Source organism: Arachis stenosperma, chromosome 3, assembly GCF_014773155.1.
Source record: "Arachis stenosperma cultivar V10309 chromosome 3, arast.V10309.gnm1.PFL2, whole genome shotgun sequence".
Lineage (NCBI taxonomy): Eukaryota > Viridiplantae > Streptophyta > Magnoliopsida > Fabales > Fabaceae > Arachis > Arachis stenosperma.
In genome coordinates, this window is record NC_080379.1 from 103,662,723 (window position 1) to 103,680,399 (window position 17,677).

Sequence of the window (17,677 nt, forward strand, 5' to 3'; positions counted from 1 at the left end):
ATAATATATAAATATATATTAGAATTATATACAGAGTGAGAAAGGTAGAGAGAAATAGAAAAGAGAGGAAGAGGTAGATAAGAAAATTGAGGGAGTTTATTAATTTTAGAGAAAAATATTTTCTCTCAAATCTAATAAAAGTGTCATGTGACACATTTTGTTATTAAATTAGATAATATAATATAATATAATATAATATAATATAATATATAGCTATATTTTAATTTCAATTTAAATATTTTTATTTTAATTTTAATATAATTAAAAATATCATGTTGCACATTTTGATTGTCAAATTTATAATTATTCATTGATAATGATATATAAAAAAAATAGAGTGGTTAAAGGAATGAGAGGGATAAATAAAGAGAGAGGGAGGAGGAGAGAACTCTTTAATTTTAGAGGTAAAGATTTGATTTCAATTGTAATAAGAGAATGACATGTGACACATTTTGGTTATAAAATTAGTATGGATGAGGAAAGAACTCTTTAATTTTGGAGGGAAAGATTTGATTTTAGTTATAATGAGGGAGTCATATGTGGCACATTTTAGTTATAACTTATAAAATTAGTAAGAAGGAGGATAAAACTCTTTAATTTTGGAGGAAAAAATTTAATTTTAATTGCAAATGGGGAGCTCATATACAAATGGGGAGCTCATATACTGACGTGGCGCTCATACATTGAGTTTGGGAGTTTATTTGCTTAGGTGTCGTCGCTAGAAATTTTTAGAATTATATTTATAAAAGATAAATTATTATTTGCTTAGGTTGTTATTTTCAAATTTTAAATTATTTGTTTGAGTTGTTTACTTAGGTTGTTATTTTTTAAATTTTAAATTATTTTATTTACGTTATTGTTTTTTAAATTTTAGATTATTTTACTTAAGTGGTTATTTTTTAAATTTTAAATTGTTTTATTTAGGTTGTTATTTTTTTAGTTTTAGCACTATTTTTTTAAAATTTGTTGATTCTTTTTAGCACTATTTTTAAAATTTTGTTGATTTTTTTAAAAATTACAACTACGTACGTTAATATTGTAGTTAGGTTAATTTAGAATTTTAAAAATTGTTTTTATTTATTTTATCTACAAATTTAATTTAAATTTAAATTAAAGTCAATCAAATTTAAAAAATTTTAGCTATGAGTCAACTATAAAAGTATAAGTTATGAGACATGTATAGCACCACAATTCAAAGTACATCATTCCCTTTCTTTACATATATCCCAAAATCGGCTCTAAGAGAAAAAATATCTTACCAAATAAGATATTTTGGTGTTGGACTCAATGAGGATAACTTCAAAACTACACATCATGAGTATGTGGTTAATTTAAATCAATGTATCGATGTGCACATACTTCCAGAATCGTTAAGTATCCCACGATATGAATTTAAATTTTGTGAGTTTTGAGACTCTCAATGCTCCTGGGTATGATTACACCTATTTAGTTATAAGTGTACTTTCTATTAAAATTAATTCATTTTTTGTTTTCTTGGTCATTAGTAGTATCTAATTTATAAATAATAATTAATAACTAATTGTAATTTCATAATATTGACTACACCATTGGTTTGCTTTCAACTTCAAATGCATCTTCAATCATTGAAGGAAAGGAAGTAGAAGGTGCCAAGTTATTTGTTCAAAAAATGAATTTTTTGTTTGTTTGTTTTCTCAAAGTTAGAGCTTAATTTTATTCAAAAAATATTATTAAGATAAAATCAAAGGTGAGAAGGATGTCTTTGATTTAACATAGTATATTTTGCAGAATTTGTTGCTTGAATTTTTCAATGAAGTTGCGGACCATGGTGAATCCAAAGTGTTAGAAAATGCTATTACACCAACCAAGCGACTATCCTTGGAATCGGAAGATTCGGAGATGGAAGGAGATACCTCAACTTGCAAGAAGTCAAGATTGAGAATGAAAATTAAGAATTTGGATGCAAATGTGTTGGAATTCCTTTTTAGAGTCTATCTAATAGAATAATACCAAACATATGTTTGTTTTGGTGGAAACATTATTTTTTCTTGAGTTGTTATTTTTTTTTTAGTTCTTTTCGATTTTTATGTTTGGAATTTAGAATTTTTTTAAATATAAATTGAAGTTATTTATTTTTTACTTGTGGTTTTATTTTTCAATTCGATTCACACCGTTGATATTTTGTTAATTTTTGTTTTAATATTTAATGTCATAAAGTTATAAATTTCTCATATGAATTATTTTTGATATAGTTAAGTTAATTATTAATTTTTAATGTGTACTTATTTAAAATAAATCTAATTCTAATTTTTAATTAAAGTACTATGTTTAAAATTTAAAATTTAAATTTAAAATATATATTTTTTTGAGTTTTTAAGTAAGCAAATGGATTTGAGAATATTCTTTAAAAATTTATATAATTTATAGGCAAATATATTAACTACAACAGATTATATTAAATTAAATAGAATTACCAATTTTATTAAAATATGAGAATATTTATACTATTTAAAAGAAAAATTTAATTTAATTTTGTTATTAATGTTGTTCCGACAAAACTGAATTAATTTAGTATTTCGAAAAAAATTTAAATATTTTTTCTAAATTTACGTAATGTATAAGTAGTTGGAGTTACAAAGGAAGCTTCCAATGGAGAGGATGCTCAGGTTATTGATGAGATCAAACAATTTTATGATTGCAGGTATTTGTCAGCATGTGAGATTATGTAGAGAACTATAGCTTATGATATTCATTAGAGGTGGTCTTTAGTGATGAGATTAACCTTTCATTTGTCTGGAGAGTAAAATATCATCTTTAAAGATGATGACGCTCTTTAGAAAATCGTGGAAGAAGAAAAAGGAAAATGTACGATGTTCTTAACATGGACAGAGGCCAATAAAAAATTTGAAGCAGGTCAAACTTTGACGTATGTTGAGTTTCTAAATCAATTTGTTTATGATAAAGAAGCAAGGGAATGACATCCGCACAAAAGAGGGTATTCTATCGAGAGGTTAAACTATGTTTCACCGGGTACAGGTGATATCTATTATATGAGAATTTTGTTACCTGTTCAGAAAGGTTGCACAACATATAAGTCTATTAGGATAATTAATAGGATTACATATTCTAACTTCCAAGATGCTTGCTATTCCATGGGACTATTGTGTGATGATAGGGAATTTATTGCAGCTATTAATGAGGTAGTTGAACTTGCATCAGATCATCAATTGAGAAAACTATTTGCGATGCTACTGATATCTAATGGCATTAGTAAACCAGAGCGTGTTTGGAATGCAACATGAATATTATTAGTTGACGGAATACTATATGAGAGGAGAAAAGCATTGAAAAACCAAGGTATTTTACTATGTCTTTTTTTATATCAAAATTATATTCTCTTATTACTTTTATTTTTATTAATAATATTAATGGTTTTATTTTGGAATTACTTATTAAATATTTCATAAAACCATCATGTGCTTTTGCTAGGACTAAACATGACTGATGACGAATTGAAAAACCTCTGTCTTATTGAGATAGAGAAGATACTCAATAGCAATGTGAGATCTTTAAGAGACTATCAATCAATGCCATATACTAAGATGTCTGATGTTCGCCTTTTTTAAAATAAGCTAATAGAGGAGGAGTTAGCATATGACACAAATGAGTTGACTCATACAAATTTATATACGGAACAAAAGATGACTCATGAGCAAAGGTTAGTATTCGATGAGATATTCATTGCTGTTATTATAGACTCTGGTGGTTTCTATTTCGTTTATGGGTATGGTGGATGTGGTAAGACATTTATTTGGAATGGACTTTCTTCTGCTTTTCGGTTTAGAGGAAATATTGTTTTAAATGTAGCATCCAGTAGAACTGCGTCTATACTCCTACCTGGTCACAGAACGGCTCATTTTAGATTTTCAATACCCATTACAATTACTGATGAATCTACTTGCAACATCAAGTATGGCAGTTTCAAGGCTAAACTGCTTATCCAAAGTAGCTTAATAATTTGGAAAGCTCTAATGCTCAATAAAATGTGCTTTGAAGCACTTGATCGGACGCTCAGGGACCTTATATCAGTTACCAATCAACATAAGACACATCAACCATTTGGTGGTAAGGTTGTTGTTCTAGGATGTGATTTCAGACAGATACTTCTGGCAATTGCGAAAGGGAGTAAACACGATATATTGTCATCAGCTATTAACTCATCCCATATGTGGTCATTTTGTAAGGTTCTGAAACTGCATACTACGAACATGAGGCTTCTAATGTCTTCTTCGGATCAAGATGAAAGTGAAATGAAGAGATTTGCTAATTGGATACTTGACGTTGGAAATGGAAATATTGGTTCTGTTGTTGGTGATGAATCAGAAGTTGAAATTCCTGATGATTTATTGATTACAACTACTAATGACCCTTTCTCTTATTTGGTAGACTTTGCATATCCAAATTTATTGCAAAACATAACAGATTACAGGTATTTTCAGAGTAGGGCAATTCTTGCACCCGCTCTTGAGAGTGTCGAGAAGGTAAACGATTTCATCTTGGCTATCTTTTCAGGGATGGAAAAGGAGTATTTGAGTTCTGACATAACATGTCAAGTTGATGAGAATGAAGATGTACAACAAAAGTAGTTCACACCAGAGTTTCTAAATGACATCAAATGTTCGGGACTACCCAATCACAAGTTGACTTTGAAGCCAGGAGTCGGTGTAATGCTACTGCGAAACATAGACCAGACTTCAGGTTTATGCAACGGGACAAGATTAATAGTTAACGAACTTGGCAACAACGTAATTAGAGCGACGATAGTGACCAGTAAAAATATTGGAGATAAAGTGTACATTCCAATAATGAACTTGATCCCTTCAGATTCAGGATTACTATTTAAGTTTCAACGGAGACAACTTTCATTAACAATATGCTTTGCAATGACCATTAACAAGAGTCAGGGTCAATCATTATCACATGTAGGACTTTACTTGCCAAAATCAGTGTTCACCCATGGACAACTTTATGCTGATTTGTCAAGAGTTAAGAGTCGTAGTGGCCTCAGAGTTTTAATACTGGACGAAGACGGCAATCCAAAGTCATTAATAACAAATGTCGTGTTTAAAGAAGTTTTTAATAATATTTAGGTAAGAATAATATTATTTTCATTTTAATAGCATGTTATGGTTTACACTTTTGTACAAATATTTACTGTAAATATAACTAATTTATTTATAACTTTGTTTTCATATTTGAGATGAAATGTGTAACAAGGAGCACAACATCATATCCAATTGCTTTTCTAATGAAGTTAGTAAGATACTAGGTTATCGATAAATTTTTATTAACCTTTTGATATAAAGTTTAGTGTAAAATTAACATGCTATTATTATAGTTATATATGTTCTTATTTTTTCATGTTTCCCTCCTTATGGTTCAAGAATATTAGACTTCAAATTCTTCCATTTACATTTTACTTTGAATAAAGATAAACATCATATTCAGTACGTTTATTATATAATAACGATGATAGTGTTATACTAAACTAAAAAAAGTTATGATTATAAAATATTATTTTTGATATAACATGTCAAATTTAAATATAAACCTGTGCATCACACAAGTTTAATACTAGTATATATATAATAAATATGATACATAATATAGGTATATTTCAATTTCAATTTTAATATTTTAATTTTAATTTTAATGCAATTAAAGAATGTCATATTGTACATTTTGATTGTCAAATTAGTAATTAGTCATTAATATTGATAATGATATATAAAATAGATAGAGTAGTTAAAGGAATGAAAGAGATAAAGAAAGGAAGAAGGAGGAGGGGAGAACTCTTTAATTTTAGAGAGAAAGATTTGATTTCAATTACAATGAGAGAGTTACATGTGGCACATTTTGGTTGTAAAATTAGTAAGGAGGAGGAAAGAACTCTTTAATTTTGAAGGGAAGGATTTAATTTCAATTACAATGAGAGAGTGATTTTGGTTGTAAAATTAGTAAGTAGGAAAGAAGAATTTCTTAATTTTGGAGGAAAATATTTGATTCCAATTACAATGAAAAGGTGACATATGGCACATTTTGCCTCTAAAATTAGAGATATATAATAGAATAATAGATTTTTTTTTAGATTTGCATTCTCTAAATTTTAAATTTTATTTTAGACAATAATTTTTTATTATTTATTTTATAAATAAAACAAAAAAAACATAAAAAATATTCAAAAATAAAAAATAACATTTTATCCTCTTAGATAAAAATATAAAATTTAAAAGATTCAAATTATTTTTTTTTTTTGTAATAAATGAAAGAATTATAAAATTTTATATAGAAATTAATTTTCTCTCCGCCAACGATGGCTTTCAATTTTCTCTATCGAAGTTGAATAAAAGAAGCAAATATTTGGAAATAGATCCTCCCAATTTTTTTAACATTTAAGGGAATAAAGTGTAATCTCTCACCATTAATTTTATAAGTGGGACCAAAAATAAATATGAGAGAGAAAGCAATGCAGGATGAGATTAAACAATTGACACTATCCAGTTTTTTCTCCACTGAAGAGGATCCACTCCCCAAATATTTGTGAATGCTTCTCAATTATAAATAAAATAAATATGGATAAAGTATATATTTTATTTTTAAAATTTTTAAAAAATTTAAAAATATTTTTAATATTTAATTTATTTGTATTTTTTTCATAATGTTTCGTATATTTTCAATTAGAGATATTTTTTAAAAGATCATTAGGTAAATTTAATTATTAAAAAAACTTATGATATTAAAATTAGGATAATTCACACAAACAAATCAAATGAAAAATAATATTACACTAATGTCTTAAAACAAAAAAAACTTACATGCATGTCCTAAAGTAAATCTATATAAATCAAAGAATAAATCTCTATAATAATCTTGAGATTCACGCAATTATCCGATTTGATTTTCGAGATCCTAATTTTTTCATAGTAGTCCTCTAGATACACAGCTTCGGAATCATAGTAGTCGTTGTTCTCGTTTCTGGTGATGAGTCAGTAGTCACGACACTGACGTGTCATGACTTGCCATGCTGGAGTGAGCTAAAACGTTGTCATTCTGATTTGACATCCACTTTGACAAAAATGACACCGTTCAAGTCAAATAAAGCATGTAAAACACTTTTGATCAAACACCATCACTTCACTTGTCTTCTTCACTTTCACCCTTTATACTCTTCTTCTTCTTCTTCCTCTCCTCATCAATGGCACTCCCGTAAGGTTCTGTTAGAGGAGTTTGATGACTTGCATCATCTGTTTATATTTTTATAAGGTTTCTGTCATGAATAAGCAAATTTTCAAATAAATGGTGCAATATTAATGTATATGTCATGAATTTTAAGAAACATTAGTTTGAATATTTGCCTTGCTTGAATTACAGGAAAAAGGAAAAGCAAAGAAGTTGAAAAGAAGAAAAGAGGCAGGGTGTGCCAGCAGCGTGACACGCTGGGCCAGAAAGGCAGAGAACATCATGGGTGGACAAAAGCTGGCATGCCCCTGGACGTGTCCCAAACTTGGCACGCCCACTCTCTAATATGGGCGTGTCCCTAGCGTGGCATGTCAGGCCAAGATTACAGGGGAGGCACCTGAAGTGAACTATTGTGGGCGTGCCACTCGGCATGTTGTATGGCATGGCACGCCAGGTTTGTAATTGAGGTCGTGTCAAGGGCATGCTCAAACGAGTGGCACGCCAACCCTTTACATCGGGCATGTATTCAGGTGTGCCAAGGGCGTGGCACGCTCGGCCAAGTCTCTAGAAGAGATTTCTATGTCCAGCAACAAGGGCGTGCTCCTAGGCGTGCCAAGGGCATGGCACGCATGCCTCCCAACAAGAGCGTGTTCACGGGCGTGCCAAGGGTGTGGCACGCTAGGCCAAAATTTTAGAAGCTTTCTCAGACCTCTCTACAAGGGCGTGCGACCTGGCGTACAATATGGCGTGGCACGCCAAGACTATATGAATGTGTGTGCTAATGGGCGTACTCGAAGAAATGGCACGCCAACTCATTACACTGGGCGTGTGGTAGGCATGCTAGTAGGTGTGGCACGTTGGGCATCCAGGCCAGAGGACTTCCGAATTGGGCATGCCACCAGGGGTGTTTGTGGTGTGGCACGCTGGGCATACTTTCCAAAGAGTACTCCAAAGGCCATCAACATGGGCGTGCGTATGGCATGCGAGAGGGCGTAGCACTCCAGTTCTTAACCTTAAGCGTGGATATAGACATGATTTCTTAAAGTGGCATGCCAACTCTCAGCCCGGGTGTGTCACTGGGCATGCCTTGGCATGGCACGCCAGGCCAGACTTCCAGAGGACAGCTTAAAAGTTCCCAAAACGGGCATGTAACTTGGTTTACTCGAACAAGTGGTACGCTAACCCTTTATACTGGCGTGCCAATGGGCGTGTTATGAGCGTGGCATGCCAGGCAAAATTTTCAAAGAGATACTAAAAGGGTCACAACAATGGGCGTGCTCGAACAAGTGGCACGCCAACTTTCTTGCACTAACGTGTTCATGGGTGTGTAATATAGTGTGACACACCAGGCAACAATTCCATAACGTAGGTCATGGGCATTCTTGATGAGCGGATATTTTATACGCTTTTTGGGGGTAATTTCATGTAGTTTTTAGTATGTTTTAGTTAGTTTTAGTATATTTTTATTAGTTTTTAGGCAAAATTCATATTTCTGGACTTTACTATGAATTTGTGTGTTTTTCTGTGATTTCAGATATTTTTTGGCTGAAATTGAGGGAGCTGAGCAAAAATCTGATTCAGGCTGAAAAAAGACTGCTGATGTTGTTGGATTCTGACCTCCCTGCACTCATAATGGATTTTTTGGAGCTACAGGAGTCCAATTGGCACGCTCTTAATTGGGTTGGAAAGTAGACATCCAGGGCTTTCCAGCAATATATAATAGTTCATACTTTGCTTGAAGATAAATGACGTAAATTGCCGTTTAACGCCAGAAACAGGTTGCAAGATGGAGTTAAACACCAGAAACAGGTTACAACCTGACGTTTAACTCCAGAAACAGCCCAGGCACATGAGAAGCTCAAGTATCAGCCCCAGCACACACCAAGTGGGCCCAGAAGTGGATTTCTGCACTATCCATCTTAGTTTACTCATTTTCTGTAAACCTAGGATTACTAGTTTAGTATTTAAAAACTTTTAGAGACTTATTTTGTATCTCATGACATTTTAGATCTGAACTTTGTACTCTTTGACGGCATGAGTCTCTAAACTCCATTGTTGGGTGTGAGGAGCTCTGCAGCGTCTCGATGAATTAATGCAATTATTTCTGTTTTCTATTCAAACACGCTTGTTTCTATCTAAGATATTCATTCGCACTTCAATATGAAGAAGATGATGATTCGTGACCCTCATCACCATTCTGAACCTATGAACGCGTGCCTGACAACCACCTCCATTCTACATTAGATTGAATGAGTACCTCTTGGATTCCTTAATCAGAGTCTTCATGGTATAAGCTAGAATCCATTGGCAGCATCCTTGAGAATCCGAAAAGTCTAAACCTTGTCTGTGGTATTCCGAGTAGGATTCAGGGATTGGATGACTGTGACGAGGTTCAAACTCGCGAGTGTTGGGCGTAGTGACAGACGCAAAAGGATCAATAGATCCTATTCCAGCATGAGTGAGAACCGACAGATGATTAGCCGTGCGGTGACAGCGCACCTGGACCATTTTCACTGAGAGGACGGATGGTAGCCATTGACAAGGTGATCCACCAAGACACAACTTGCCATAGAAGGAATCTTGCGTGCGTGAAGAAGATGACAGTAGGAAAGCAGAGATTCAGAAGACAAAGCATTTCCAAAACTCCAACATATTCTCCATTACTGCGTAACAATTACTAATTTCATGCTCTTTTACTTTTTACAATTGAAACTAAAGAACCCTATTGGTATCCTAACTAAGAATAATAAGATAACCATAGCTTGCTTCAAGCCAACAATCTCCGTGGGATCGACCCTTACTCACGTAAGGTATTACTTGGACAACCCAGTGCACTTGCTGGTTAGTTGTGCGGAATTACATAGTGTGAGTGTAATTTTCGTGCACCAAGTTTTTGGCGCCGTTGCCGGGGATTGTTTGAGTTTGAACAACTGACGGTGAATCTTGTTGCTTAGATTAGGAAAATTTTGTCTTTTGGGTCAGAGTCTTTTATTTTCTTTTCAAAAATATTATTTTTCTTTATTAATTTTTAGTTTTTATGTGAGTTTAGTGTCATGTTTTAAGTTTGGTGTCAATTGCATGTTTTTCTTTGTCTTTCAATTTTCGAATTGCATGTTCTTTGTTCATCTTTGACCTTCAAGTTGTTCTTGTCTATTTTCCTTGTTTGATCTTTAGTTTTTCTTGTTCTGTATCTTTTCTTGTTTTTTTTTGTGCTTTTTCAAAATATTAGTTTTCAAAATTTTTTTTATTTACTAAAAATACCTCTTTAAAACACGTTACATTTATAGCTCAATTGGCTAGAGCATTGTGTTTGTGTTCTTGGTAATTGGGTGTCTTCCTTTTAAAACTTTTTCAAAAATAATTTTTCTTTGATTAAATCTTATGCCAAAATTTAAGTTCGGTGTTCTCTTGTTAATTTTCTTTAGTTTTCGAAAAATTTAATTGGGTTTTCTAAAAATTTTAAGTTTGGTGTTCTTTCTTTTGTTCTTGGTGTTCTTGTGAGTCTTCAAGGTGTTCTTGAGGCTTCTTTGTGTTTTGATCTTAAAATTTTTAAGTTTGGTATGCCTTGGTGTTTTTCCTCCAAAATTTTCGAAAACAAGGAGCATTGGATTTAAAAATTTTAAGTCTTGTGTCTTTTGTGTGTTCTTATCTTTCATAATAAAATTCAAAAAATTTTTTTATCTTTTCTAACTATTTTAAGCAATTACTTCGAATTTGTTTCATAAAAATTCAGATTTCAATTTCAAAAGTTTTCAAATCTTATCCTTTTAAAATTTTAAAAAAATCATATCTTTTTCAAAAATATCCTAACCACTTTCTCTCTCCTCACTTTTTCGAAAATTTTTAAAATATTTTTTACATTTTATTTTAGTTTTTATTTTATTTTATTTTATTATTTCGAAAATTATTTATTTTATATAATAAAATAAATAAAATAAATCCACATCATCTCCCTTTCTCCATCATGGACCTAAGTGGAAATGAACAGTCCAGAAGGACTCTGGGGTCATATGCTAACCACACTACTGCTTCATATAGGAGTAGTATATGTATACCCTCCATCGGAGTTAGTAGTTTTGAGTTGAATCCTTAGCTCATTATCATGGTGCAGCAAAGTTGCCAGTATTTCGGTCTTTCACAGGAAGAACCTACAGAGTTTCTGTCACAATTTTTACAAATTGCTGACACAGTACATGATTAGGAAGTAAATCAGGATGTCTACAGATTATTACTGTTTTCATTTGCTGTAAAAGACCAAGCTAAGAGGTGGTTAAATAACCAACCTAAGGCTAGCATAAGGACATGGAAACAGCTGTCAGAAAAATTTCTGAATCAATATTTCCCTCCAAAACGGATGACACAGCTAAGGCTAAACATCCAAGGCTTTAAACAAGGAGATAATGAATCTCTTTATGATGCCTGGGAGAGATACAGAGAGATGCTAAGAAAATGCCCCTCTGAAATGTTTTTAGAGTGGGTGCCGTTAGACATCTTCTATTATGGGCTTACAGAGAAAGCTCAGATGTCTTTGGACCACTCAGCTGGTAGATCTATACACATGAGAAAGACAATTGAAGAAGCTCAAGAGCTCATTGATACAGTTGCCAGAAATAAGCATCTGTACCTAAGTAGTGAACCTTCCATGAAAGAAGAGGCTGAAACAGTAACTGCTGAACTAAGTCCTGCAGAACAAGTTACTGAATTCAATCAGCAATTAGATTTTCTAACAAAACAGCTAGCCGAATTCAAGGAGATACTACAAGAGACAAGAATGGCTAATATGAATATGGAAGTGCAGCTAAAGCAAACAGAACAGCAGTTATTGAAATAAATAACAGAAGAGTGCCAAGCAGTTCAATTAAGAAGTGGGAAAACATTAGTGGATTTCTGCACTAAGACTTATTTCTGTAAACCCTAGTAACTAGTCTAGTATAAATAGGACTTTTTTACTATTGTATTTGGAGATCTTGGGATGAGCTTTTGGAACATCTTTGATTATTGTTAGTCCTTAGACATTAGGGGCTGGCCTCACGGCCATGCCTACCTTATTTGCACTTATGTATTTTCAACGGTGGAGTTTCTACACACCATAGATTAAGGTGTGGAGCTCTACTGTTCCTCGAGTATTAATGTAATTACTATTATTCTTCTATTCAATTCATACTTATTCTTATTCTAAGATATTCATTCGCACTTCAACATGATGAATGTGATGATCTGTGACACTCATCGCCATTCTCACTTATGAACGCGTGTCTGACAAACACTTCCGTTCTACCTGCGAAAGCTAGAGTGTGTATCTCTTGGATTCCTGACCCATGATGCATGGTTGCCTCGCCTGACAACCGAGCCTCCCATTCCGTGAGATTAGAGTCTTTGTGGTATAAGCTAGAATTATTGGTGGCCATTCCAAAGATCCGGAAAGTCTAAATCTTGTCTGTGGTATTCCGGGTAGGATCTGAGATGGGATGACTGTGACGAGCTTCAAACTCGCGAGTGTTGGCGTAGTGACAGACGCAAAAGAATCACTGGATTCTATTCCAACATGATCGAGAACCGACAGATGATTAGCCGTGCTGTGACAGCACATTTGGACCATTTTCATTGAGAGGACGGAAGGTAGCCATTGACAATGGTGAAACCCAACATACAGCTTGCCATAGAAAGGAGTAAGAATGATTGGATGAAAGCAGTAGGAAAGCAGAGATTCAGAAGGAACACAGTATCTTCATGCGCTTATTTGAAATTCACACTAATGAACTACATAAGTATCTCTATCTCTATTTTATGCTTTATTTATCTTTATATTTGAAAACCATTATAACCATTAGAATCCGCCTGACTGAGGTTTACAAGATGACCATAGCTTGCTTCATACCAACAATCTCCGTGGGATCGACCCTTACTCACGTAAGGTTTATTACTTGGACGACCCAGTGCACTTGCTGGTTAGTTGTGTGAAGTTGTGAAAAAGAGTGATATTACAATAGTGTGTACCAAGTTGTTGGCGCCATTGAGATCACAATTTTGTGCACAAAGTTTTTGGCGCCGTTGCCGGGGATTGTTTGAGTTTGGACAACTGGCGGTTCATCTTGTTGCTCAGATTAGGTAATTTTTATTTTATTTTCAAAAAGTTTTCAAAAATATTTCAAATTTTTTCTTCTTTATTCGTTTTTTCTAAAAATAATTTTCAAAAAATCCAAAAAAATTTATAAAATCATAAAATAAAAGATATTTTGTGTTTCTTGTTTGAGTCTAGCGTCAATTTTTAAGTTTGGTGTCAATTGCATGTTTTTTTTAAATTTGTGCATTTTTCGAAAAACTCATGCATGGTGTTCTTCATGATCTTCAAGTTGTTCTTGATAAGTCTTCTTGTTTGATCTTCATATTTTTTTGTTTTGTGTCTTTTGTTATTTTTCATATGCATTTTTTAATCCATAGTGTCTAAACATTGAAAATTTTTAAGTTTGGTGTCTTGCATGTTTTCCTCTCTTGAAAATTTTTCAAAAATAAGTTCTTGATGTTCATCATGATCTTCAAAGTGTTCTTGGTGTTCATCTTGACATTCATAGTGTTCTTGCATGCATAATTGGTTTTTATCTAAAATTTTCATATTTTGAGTCATTTTAGTTGTTTTTCTCTCTCCTCATTAAAATTCAAAATTAAAAAAATATCTTTTCCTTATTTTACTCAAAATTTTCAAAATCTTTGGGTTGACTTAGTCAAAATTTTTTAAAATAAGTTGTTTCTTGTTAGTCCAAGATTTCAATTTCAAAAATTTATCTTTTCAAAATCTTTTTCAAAATCAAATCTTTTTCATTTTTCTTTCATGTTTTTCGAAAATTTTATAAATTGATTTTCAAAATCTTTTTCTTAATTTTATTTCATAATTTTCAAAAACTTTACTAACAATTAATGTGATTGATTCAAAAATTTGAAGTTTGTTACTTTCTTGTTAAGAAAGGTTCAATCTTTAAATTCTAGAATCATATCTTTTAGTTTCTTGTTAGACAAGTAATCAATTTTAATTTTAAAAATCAAATCTTTTTAATTTCCTTTACAAATTTTTTTCAAAATAAATTTCAATCATATCTTTTTTTATCATATCTTTTCAATCATATCTTTTCAAACATATCTTTTTCAAATCATATCTTTTTCAAAACCAATTTCAAAATCTTTTCTAACTCCTTATCTTTTCAAGATTGACTTTCAAATCTTTTTCAACTAACTAATTGACTTTTTGTTTGTTTTACTATTTCTTATCTTTTTCAAAACCACCTAACTACTTTCCTCTCTCTAATTTTCGAAAATCACCTCCCTCTTTTCCAAAAATCTTTTTATTTAACTAATTGTTTTAAATTTTAATTTTATTCCTTTTTATAAATTCGAATTTTAACTTTAATTTAAAATAAAAATAAAAATATTTTTCTTTAATTTTAGTTAATTTTCGAAAACTCCTCCCTCTCATCTTCTTCTATTTATTTATTTATCTACTAACACTTCTCTTCTACTCAAAAATTCGAACCCTCTTCTCCCCTCTACCTGTGTTCGTATTTTCTTCTTATATTCTTCCACTCACATAAAGGAATCTCTCTACTGTGGTAAAGAGGATCCCTATTATTATTTTCTGTTCCCTTCTTTTTCATATGAGCAGGAGCAAGGACAAGAACATTTTTGTTGAAGCAGATCCTGAACTTGAAAGGACTCTGAAGCAGAAACTAAGAGAAGATAAAATACAACAATCCAGAGAAAACCTTACAGAAATTTTTGAAAAAGAAGAGGAGATGGCAGCCGAAAATAATGACAACAACAATAATGCAAAGAGGATGCTTGGTGATTATACTACACCTACTTCCAACTTTTATGGAAGAAGCATCTCAATCCCTGCCATTGGAGCAAACAATTTTGAGCTGAAGCCTCAACTAGTTGCTCTAATGCAACAGAACTACAAGTTTCATGGACTTCCATCAGAAGATCCCTATCAATTTTTAACTGAGTTCTTGCAGATCTGTGATACTGTTAAGACTAATGGAGTAAATCCTGAAGTCTACAGGCTTATGCTTTTCCCTTTTGCTATAAGAGACAGGGCTAGAACATGGTTGGACTCACAACCTAAAGATAGCCTGGACTATTGGGATAAGCTGGTCACGGCCTTCTTGGCCAAGTTCTTTTCTCCTCAAAAGCTGAGCAAGCTTAGAGTGGATGTTTAGACCTTCAAGCAAAAAGATGGTGAATCCCTCTATGAAGCTTGGGAAAGATACAAGCAATTGACCAAAAAGTGTCCTTCTGACATGCTTTCAGAGTGGACCATTTTGGATATATTCTATGATGGTCTATCTGAGTTTTCTAAGATGTCACTGGACTATTCTGCAGGTGGATCCATTCACCTAAAGAAAACACCTGTAGAAGCTCAAGAACTCATTGACATGGTTGCAAATAACCAATTCATGTACACCTCTGAGAGGAATCCTGTGAGTAATGGGACGCCTCAGAGGAAGGGAGTTCTTGAAATTGATACTCTGAATGCCATATTGGCTCAGAACAAAATGTTGACTCAGTAAGTCAACATGATTTCTCAGAGTTTGAATGGATGGCAAAATGCATCCAACAGTACTAAAGAGGCATCTTCTGAAGAAGAAGCTTATGATCCTGAGAACCCTGCAATGGCAGAGGTGAATTACATGGGTGAAACCTATGGAAACACCTATAATCCCTCATGGAAAAATCATCCAAATTTCTCATGAAAGGATCAACAAAAGCCTCAACAAGGCTTTAATAATGGTGGAAGAAACAGGCTTAGCAATAGCAAGCCTTTTCCATCATATTCTCAGCAACAGACAGAGAATTCTGAGCAAAGCCCCTCTAGCTTAGCAAACAGAGTCTTTGATCTATCTAAGGCCACTTTAAGTTTCATGAATAAAACAAGGTCCTCCATTAGAAACTTGGAGGCACAAGTAGGTCAGCTGAGTAAGAAAATCACTGAAACTCCTCATAGTACTCTCCCAAGCAATATAGAAGAGAATCCAAAAAGAGAGTGCAAGGCCATTGATATTATCTAAATGGCCGAATCCAAGGAGAAAAGGGAAGACGTGAATCCCAATGAGGAAGACCTCATGGGACATCCCCCAGACAGAAAGGAGTTCCCTATTGAGGACCTAAAGGAATCTGAGGCTCATATAGAGACCATAGAGATTCCATTAAACTTCTTTCTGCCATTCATGAGCTCTGAGAACTATTCTTCCTCTGAAGAGGATGAAGATGTAACTAAAGAGCAAGTTGCTCAATATCTAGGAGCCATCATGAAGCTGAATGCCAAGTTGTTTGGTAATGAGACTTGGGAAGATGAACCTCCCTTGCTCATTAGTGAACTAAATACATGGGTTCAGCAAACTTTGCCTCAAAAGTAACAAGATCCTAGTAAATTCTTAATACCATGTACCATAGGCACCATGACCTTTGAGAAGGCTCTATATGACCTAGGGTCAGGTATAAATCTTATGCCACTCTCTGTAATGGAGAAACTGAGGATCTTTGAGGTACAAGCTGCAAGAATCTCATTAGAGATGGCAGACAAGTCAATAAAACAAGCTTATGGATTGGTAGAAGATGTGTTAGTGAAGGTTAAAGCCCTTTACATCCCTGCTGATTTCATAATCCTAGACACTGGGAAGGATGAGGATGAATACATCATCTTTGGAAGACCCTTCCTAGCCACAACAGGAGCCGTGATTGATGTTGATAGAGGAGAGCTAGTCCTTTAATTGAATGGGGACTACCTTGTGTTTAAAGCTCAAGGATCTTCCTCTGCAACCATGGAGAGGAAGCATGAAAAGATTATCTCAATACAGAGTTAAACAAAGCCCCCATAATCAAACTCTAAGTTTGGTGTTGGGAGGTCCCAACAATGCTCTGAACATCTATGAAGCTCCATGAGAGCTCACTGTTAAGCTATTGACATTAAAGAAGCGCTTATTGGGAGGCAACCCAATTTTTATTTATCTATATTTCTATTGTTCTTTTATGTTTTATTAGGTTTATGATCATGTGGAGTCACAAAATAATTGCAAAAATTAAAAACAAAATAAAAAACAGCAGAAGAAAAAGCACACCCTTGAGGAAGAGCTGTCTGGCATTTAAACGCCAGAAACAAGCATCAGGCTAGCGTTAAACGCCAGAAATAAGCTACCTTTATGCGTTTAACGCCAGAAACAAGCTGTAGTCTGGCGTTAAACGCCAGGATTGCATACAGAGGGCGTTTTACACGCCTAAAAGGTGCAGGGATGAGAAATCCTTGACATCTCAAGATCTGTTGACCTCACAGGATCACCTCAGGATCTGTGGACCCCACAGGATCCCTACCTACCCCGCTTCTCTCTTCTTCACACAATCCAATAACACTATACCCTTCACCAATCACCTCAATCTCTCTTTCCCATTACCCCTTCACCAATCACATTCA

General features: G+C 33.4%; 1 non-coding gene and 1 pseudogene across 1 annotated transcript; one reads left to right on the forward strand and one right to left on the reverse strand.

The window, feature by feature from the left end:
- Positions 1–2,849: 2,849 nt before the first annotated feature.
- Positions 2,850–5,129, forward strand: LOC130966516 (uncharacterized; annotated as a pseudogene).
- A 10,278-nt stretch (positions 5,130–15,407) lies between these two features.
- On the reverse strand, positions 15,408–15,515 carry LOC130971494 (small nucleolar RNA R71). The gene has a single exon (XR_009082710.1). It is a non-coding gene; the product is annotated as a small nucleolar RNA R71 (small nucleolar RNA).
- Positions 15,516–17,677: the final 2,162 nt, after the last annotated feature.